The sequence below is a fragment of the Panicum virgatum genome, chromosome 2N (assembly GCF_016808335.1).
Source record: "Panicum virgatum strain AP13 chromosome 2N, P.virgatum_v5, whole genome shotgun sequence".
Lineage (NCBI taxonomy): Eukaryota > Viridiplantae > Streptophyta > Magnoliopsida > Poales > Poaceae > Panicum > Panicum virgatum.
The window spans coordinates 55,050,567-55,058,164 of NC_053146.1; positions in this window are offsets into that span (position 1 = coordinate 55,050,567).

The following is a 7,598-nucleotide window of genomic DNA, read 5'->3' on the forward strand; positions in this document are numbered from 1 at the left end:
CTTATGAAATTACCTTTTCAACGAGTGGTCATTGATACCAAACGGACTCCGGATGAAGAAGTTATGGTCGTTTTACTCCGGCACTACGCTCTGTCCAGAGACATTTCAGAACGCGCAGCGTTGAAATTTTTTACCATAACTCTTCACACCGATCTCCAAAATTCATGATTCTTGATGCGTTAGAAAGTAGACTTGATGGAGCTTCAAAATAATCTATTATTTGCTCATGGTACTTCTCTAATCTTGGACGAAAAACTCATTACAACAGTAACACTTTGGAGATGATGATGATCCGATCGCACGATTTTCTTCGCGGACATGCTTTATACCTATTGCTTGAACAAATAATTTTTCCCAAAAACATTAGTATTTAAAATCAATTGACACGGTGGCGTACCTTATTTATCATCTTTTGCTTTGGGGAGTGGGGACTCGATAGCGGATGCTGGGCCACTAACAAAAGTTAGCACCTACCACTAAAGAGCGGGTCTTCACGTAGCCATCAACTTGCTTGAGTGAGATTGGACTTGTCAAAGTACGGACATTGAGAACTTCTCAATCGCTTTGTGTGTAGGGTTTTACCTGCATTCATGGGCACAAACAAGAAACACAGGATATATGCATTAATAAAATTAGGGTTAGTCCAAAAACTAGATAGATCGCCCTAGGGTTCGTGTTGCCGATCCCCGGCAACGGCGCTAGAAAAGCTTGTTGACGCTCCTTAGCGCCCCGATTTGTATACCGCAAGCGCACGGTTCGTGTAGCTTTTCCCTTAGAGTATTCCCCCAAGGTTTATCAATCCGTGGATCGATAAAGAACTACCTAAGGTTTTCCATCTAATCTAATGGATCTATCCTAACATGAAGCATTGATTGCATATAAAGGGTAAACCTTTAATAGATATGAGTGATATGTAAAGGTTGATCTCATCCATGAACATAAGCTTAATCATAGCAAAACCGAAGATATGACTAGGCCTATCGTCATCTAGTTGTAGTTCAAGCTAACGAGCGAATAAATCATGCATCTCAATCAAAAGCATCTTTAAACCCAAAATCTCCAATCCGATCCCTCGATACTCCACCTACTTAGTGGCAACGGCCTGTCACGACGCCACCCCTTTCGACAAAAGTACCCTGAAGCAAGTCGAATCCCCTTTGGTAGTTCATCCATGAACCTCTAGCCACCATGACTACAAGATCATGCTAAGCGATCTATCTCGATAATAGATCTAAGATGAAGCAAACCCAAAGAGAAGAACAAAATCGAAAGAGAGAACATGATCGCTAATAGATTCGGAAGACATGATTATCATTACTCACATAATAGATTCGTTTGGATCATCACCGTCATGTGCACACCATCGATGAATCCAACTAGCTCATGAACTCCGCCATGGCACAACCACGCAGGGAGGCCACGATGGCTAGGGTCGGCCTAAGCCTCCTAGACAACTTCGAAGACTTGCGGCGGCCGTCGTCTCCCTCCGGTCTTGGCCCTAGGTTTTCGTCGAGTTCTGGGTGGATGGATGCTCCGAGTTGAATAAGGTGCGAGCTATTTATAAGCCGAGGAAGCCACTGGTCGAAGGGGAGGCCGAACCGCCTCAGAAACGGGCTAGGCCGGCCGGCCCCATGGGCCTAGGCCGACCGGCCTACCCTATTTCGGGCTTGCCTCGATCTCATCTTTTGCGTGTAGACTCCTCGCATCTTCTAGAGTTTATGTCCTTCACGATTGCACCCCTTTGGATGTCGTTATCTTGGAGATATCTTCGAGGAAAGGATAGGATAGGGAATCCTTCCTTAAATCTTCGTTTGCTTTGCTTAATCCCGAAGTATCTTGATCTCATCTTTGTGGGCTTGGTCCTTTGGCCTCTCTTGGAGGATGGATGTGCATGAATGGCCTTCGAATCAATATGGGCTTTGGTCCTTCCTTCGACTTCCATTTTCCCTTGAATGCATGTACTCGCCATGGACATCCATCATTCCCACACTTCACCTCATATTCTTTACTGTCAGACTTCACGACTCTAAATTTTCGTTTTAATGATATTTTACATAGTCTCACAGCATCTTTTACGATTTCAATATTTGGATATGTTGCACCTTGCACTACCTCATTCCCTCTATACTCTCACTCCTGATTTCGTATGTCTTCTACGACATGATTGCCAAAACCATGCTCCTTCTACTCTTTTGGCAATGAGTACTGCTCGTCATCAGATGAGCCCTCATATTCTTCCATCTCCATTGATGTTTGGTCTTCTGCCTCCATCTCGTCCACGATGCTATGTATCCTCTCTCCCTCATCAGCAAGGCCCTGTGGTCCGATGTTTTGATTCTCTATCTCTTCTGACTCATCTTCCTCAACATAGTTGGTCTCTCTTCGAATACTCGGAGTTGCTTGATCTGCACCATGTCGGATTTCATTTTGTGTCTTCCCCCGAGTTTGAACAAGAATGGCCAGAGGCCACCCACGCTCTAGAGCTGCTTGCATGTACTTCTGCCAGTCATCAGTGCTGTGTATCATCATCAATTCCCATAAATCACTTTCTACTTCCCAATTAACAAGAGAATGGACGGTCATTACATGTGTCTCCGGATCAACACGGAACCCACGCTGCAGCCACTTATATATGGAACCAAAACTCCTCTCCAGAGGTTTATCTATGGTGCTAGATGTACACTTAAAGACAGAAAGGTCTACTCCATTTGGCACATACAAAATATTGTAGTCACCAAAAAATATTTGAAACTGCATCTTGCTCGACATATCTGTATATCACAGAATACTTATTGAGTTATACTCTTTACTTCACTACCTTATTCAAAAATCCGTAAAAACTAAGTATGGATTTCAACTACAACATTTAAGTATTCATAACTACGTGATGACACTCAAATTCTATACTGCATATGCGAAATTCTATTCTAAATCGTAATTAATTTATAAACACATCTCTAATAGTACTGCAATTGTAATAATAAACGCGTAGTCTTAATTTCCTAAACTAATAATAAACGCGTATCCTTAAACTCCTACTTAAATTGGTTCTACTATAGCACTAATTAAATTTAATTACTCTACAATATCAATGGAAAAATACATAAGTTAAATATAATTACCTGCAGATCACAAGTGCGCAATCCGGCAGGGCTTCGCCGCTTCTCTTCTCCTCACCCCTCTTTTTTTTTGGATTTTTGGTGGAAGTTTTGGGCTCAAATGAGGAGGAAATGGGGGTGGGGGGCTAATATAGAGGGGGGACCCTGTCGCCTGCCCCCCCTCCGCCGCCGAGCCCCCGCGCCGACCCTGTCACCCAAGGGGGGGGGGCGACATGCCCCCCTGTCGCCCGTTGGGTGGGGGGGGGGGGCGACCGCTCCCCCCCCCCCCGCCGAGCCCCCACGCCGCGCTGACCGAAAGTTCCTGGAACTATTTCCATCTCACATTGGTTCCTGGAACACTAAAGTTCCCAAAACTATTACCCTTGACGATAGGAACTTGCGTAGGTTTACTCATATGCATACTTCATCTCTTTAGAATCTTTTCTAAGTATGCCTTTGTTGTAATCATAATACCCCTTTCTTTTTATCTCGATGGGTTTCAATTCTTAGAACGAAAACCCACCACCGAGATAAAAAACTTGAGGACAAAAATTCTTTATCTGAAATAGCATATTAACACCACCACTAGTGGGTAGGGTGTTATCTTTAAGTTGTGGAAATAAAATTTCCCATTCTTTATTTTTCCTTAAAACTATTGTCCTCCTCAATCTCTTTAAACTCAAATTTTCTTACTATTTCTATGAACTTTAGATACCACCATCTCAAGGCTTTAAATGGGTTTCTTCTTGTGGTATCTCATATATTCTTTCTTTCCATGACAAAACATCAAGTAGTGTCATGTAAATATTTCTTCTCTTTGTGTGAAACTTTTGTCACAAGCCTTGCGTTATATCTTTCACCATTCCCTCTAGAGTCACATTTCTCTTTGTAGGTCCATTACAACCTACTATGACGACTCTTTTAGGAATTAGTTATATCTTTTACCATTCCCACTAGAGTCACATTTCTCTTTGTAGGTCCATTACAACCTACTGTGATGACTCTTTTAGGAACCATTTTCCTTTTCCATGGACTTAGCCCATAGAATTATCATGACTTCTTCAAATGAGGTGGAATCAACCTCCATTTCTTTTCTTGGCACATTGTTTTCTATATGGGGCTATTTTCACTCTTTGTCAAAATGCAATGGACTCTATAGGCTCTTTCATAACAAGACCCTTCTTTACATTATTCATCTTCTTTGAAAAGTTAACAACAGGTGTTGTATACAACATCAACAAGTATGAGAAACTTTTTGCTCTTGAATCATCGAAGTGGACACGCATTACTACTTTTCTTTAAGGCTTCGGTCTCTACATACCATGCTCCCCCAGATTATTCCATCTTCTGTAAAGATGGCATATCAGTAAATCTCTTGTTTGGGTTCCATCTGTTAAAGACTTTATATATGCTATGAAGCAATGTCTTACTATCTTTGAGGGTTGTCCAGTATGAATACTAGCTAACTCACTATCTTCCTTTTGGAACTATAAAAAGGTCCTAGAATTTAGCTATTTCTTTACATAGGGGTATCAATATAGTGACCGTTGTACTCCCCCTGGCGGTCACATTTATCTTTGATAGATCATCTTTTGCTTTCAATGTACAGTATGCATCATATTGTCCATTATCTAAAGTGCAGGGAAGTATCTTTCTTAACTGTTTCATATTTCTCCCCCTCGAAATGTGGCATGAACTTTTCTGCCACAATTTTGAAATCTATTCATAACTCTTGTGAATGAGGGAACTTTTATTACTTCATCCACATGATTACGTCATGCAGGACAATGTAATTTGTTAATTCGTATGGGAGTACTTATTCCACATTTCACTTTGAGAACTCAACAGAATCCTTTATGACCAGTAATTTAGCAAGTCACGCTCGTGTATCATCTTTATCTTGAGGTTCGTATGTAACTTTCCATTCTTCTTAAACTCATTAAGTGCTTAATCACTGTGACACAATAGAAGTGTCCGATCAATTTTAGAATAGCATAAGAGCTACTCCAAAAGTTCTCTCCCAGTATGGGATGCACCAAAAGCACATGAGTCATCACAACTTTCTCCCGCCATGCAGATAAAACTATGCCAATTTTAACCGCAATGCGGGTATTATTCCATACTCTTCCTGGACATAAATGCCAAGATTAGATCGTGTTCAATCATTAACTCAGAAATTAATCCGAATATTTCATGACACACATGCTTAGTCTAACGTTAGTCAAATTAGCCGTGCATGCCTTCTTACATCTCGGACTGAACTCAAAATAAATTCTTTTTGATAGAAAGTACATAAGAGACATTTCTCAAACTGGACTCTTATTACTTTATCTTCTTTTCTTGGATCAATATCCATGAGTACTTTTCCTTTTAAGCCATTCTTTTATAGAGAATACATTTTCTGATGCAATGACTTTCTTTCTTTCTGAGTCACAAGTACACAGTTCATTTTCTTTTATCCCTTCAAGAAGGACTACAGGCAAAACTTTGTCTGAAAAGACAATAATCAAAACTTTGAGTTCTATTCTATATCACCGTTGGTCAGAAATAGAATAAAACATCTTTCCTCTATATTAAAATCGCATCACCGTTGGGCAGAAACAAGATTAATGTATGGAAAACACAATTAACTTTGAAACCATATATCTGTTCTTCAAAATTAAATTCTTCCGATGATTCGAATTTAATTAGAGGATGATTAACTTTATTGCAGCGGAAACAAGAAAATATATTTCTTTACTTTAACAGCAGTTCTTTATGTATTCTCTCAAAAAGGTCACTTTGATGCAACATTTATAAAAGACTTTAAACTTTAAACTATGACTCATAAAATTATAATATTGTTATCATCAATGTTGGTCAGAAAATAACAATACTATAATTAACTTTAAATTTCTCTTCTTTGAGAATTTTCTTTATGATACCTGTTGTAAGGACAAACCAATGCTCAACCTTGAGACTTCAATTGGCGAAATGATACCAAAACTTAACTTTAACTTAAGACAACAGAAGTTTTTCTGAGACTTTAATCTTTAAATGTGTCTTTGACCAACAGGGAAAAACTCATTTAAGACCTTTAAACTATTCTTCCAATTAAATCTTCTCATTGGTTCCGACTTAATTGAAAGATAACATCATTGTAGCAGCGGAGAATATTTTCTTTACAGATACAGTACTTTGTACTCTTTAATTGTACTTTGTACTCATTTTCTCTCTAAACAATTTATTTCGTTGGTTCAAAATTGAATAGAGATAAAACTGTACAAAACTTACTCAAAATAAGCTCTTTAATCATGCTCTTAAAAATAATTCTCCCATTGGTTTGAATTAAAATTAAGAGAAACAACTTTAAAACATTGAAGCGGAAACATGTTGGAATTTCTATTTCTCAGAAGCAATACTGTGAAATTTTATCTGTAAACAATATACACGTTGGTGCAAATATGAATAGAGACCAAATTATAACCGAATCCAGTCAAAACTGTATTGAAAAAGCTTCTGAGAAATAGAAAAACAATAAAAATCATAACTATGCAGGCGGCCCATAGCGAAAAACCAGCCCGCGGCCTGCTTGGCCACCTCCTCTTGTTCCCGAAGCCCGACAGCCAACGGCTGGGCCACCGAATTGGCCCGCTGCAGCGTCTCCCTCCCACGCCCGTGTGGGCTGCTTGCCGGCCCAAGAACGGGGCGCGATCCTGGCCGCCGATTTTGATCGGAAGGCTGTCCGTGCGTTCCGCCGGAACAAAACCCGGAGACGCCGGCGCACCCTGAAACCCCAGGTTCATTTCTCCTCCTCCCTTCTCCCAGCACACCGAGCGGCGGCGGCCACTGGGCGGCCTTGCCCGTGCCGGCGGCTTGCCGGCGACGGTGAGGAGCGCCACGGCTGGCACATGGCCGGGGTCCTACCCTTTCCCTTTCTGCTTTCTTTCCCCTTCCCTTTCTCTCTCCACAGTGCGGTAGCGGCCACAGAGCGGAGGCGATGGTGGCCATGGCGGCCAGAGAGAACGGCAGCGCCGCCGCGGCCCCCCTCGCTGGCGAGCGCCTTCGCCCTTGCGCGAGGGCGCCACCGTCGAGCGGTTTTGCTGCGGTGCTCGAGCCAGCGCGCGCACCCCGGCGTCCCGGCGGTGAGCGCGGCTCCTGTCTGTGCCGCGCGCCATCAAGTGGCGGCGCGGGTCTGAGCAGCACAACGACTCCGGTGGAGGCACCCAGACCAGGTAAGTCCGGCGGCCCCTTTTCTTTGCTAGGGTTAGGGTGTGCGACTTTTCGATCCGAGATCGATTCGGTTCTTTTTTTGTCTTTGTTTCTTTGATTCATGAATGAATCTACTTTCCCCATCTCGATCTACACACTAGATCGGCTCTTTGATACCATTGTTAGACTCTCAAGATCGACTAGGAGTAGATCGATGGGCTAGATATACTTCCTGTGGGGAAAATACCTTGCACATAGCCTCTGCAACCTCCATGGCACGTCGTCGTAGAGGCACGCAGGGGCAGTGGT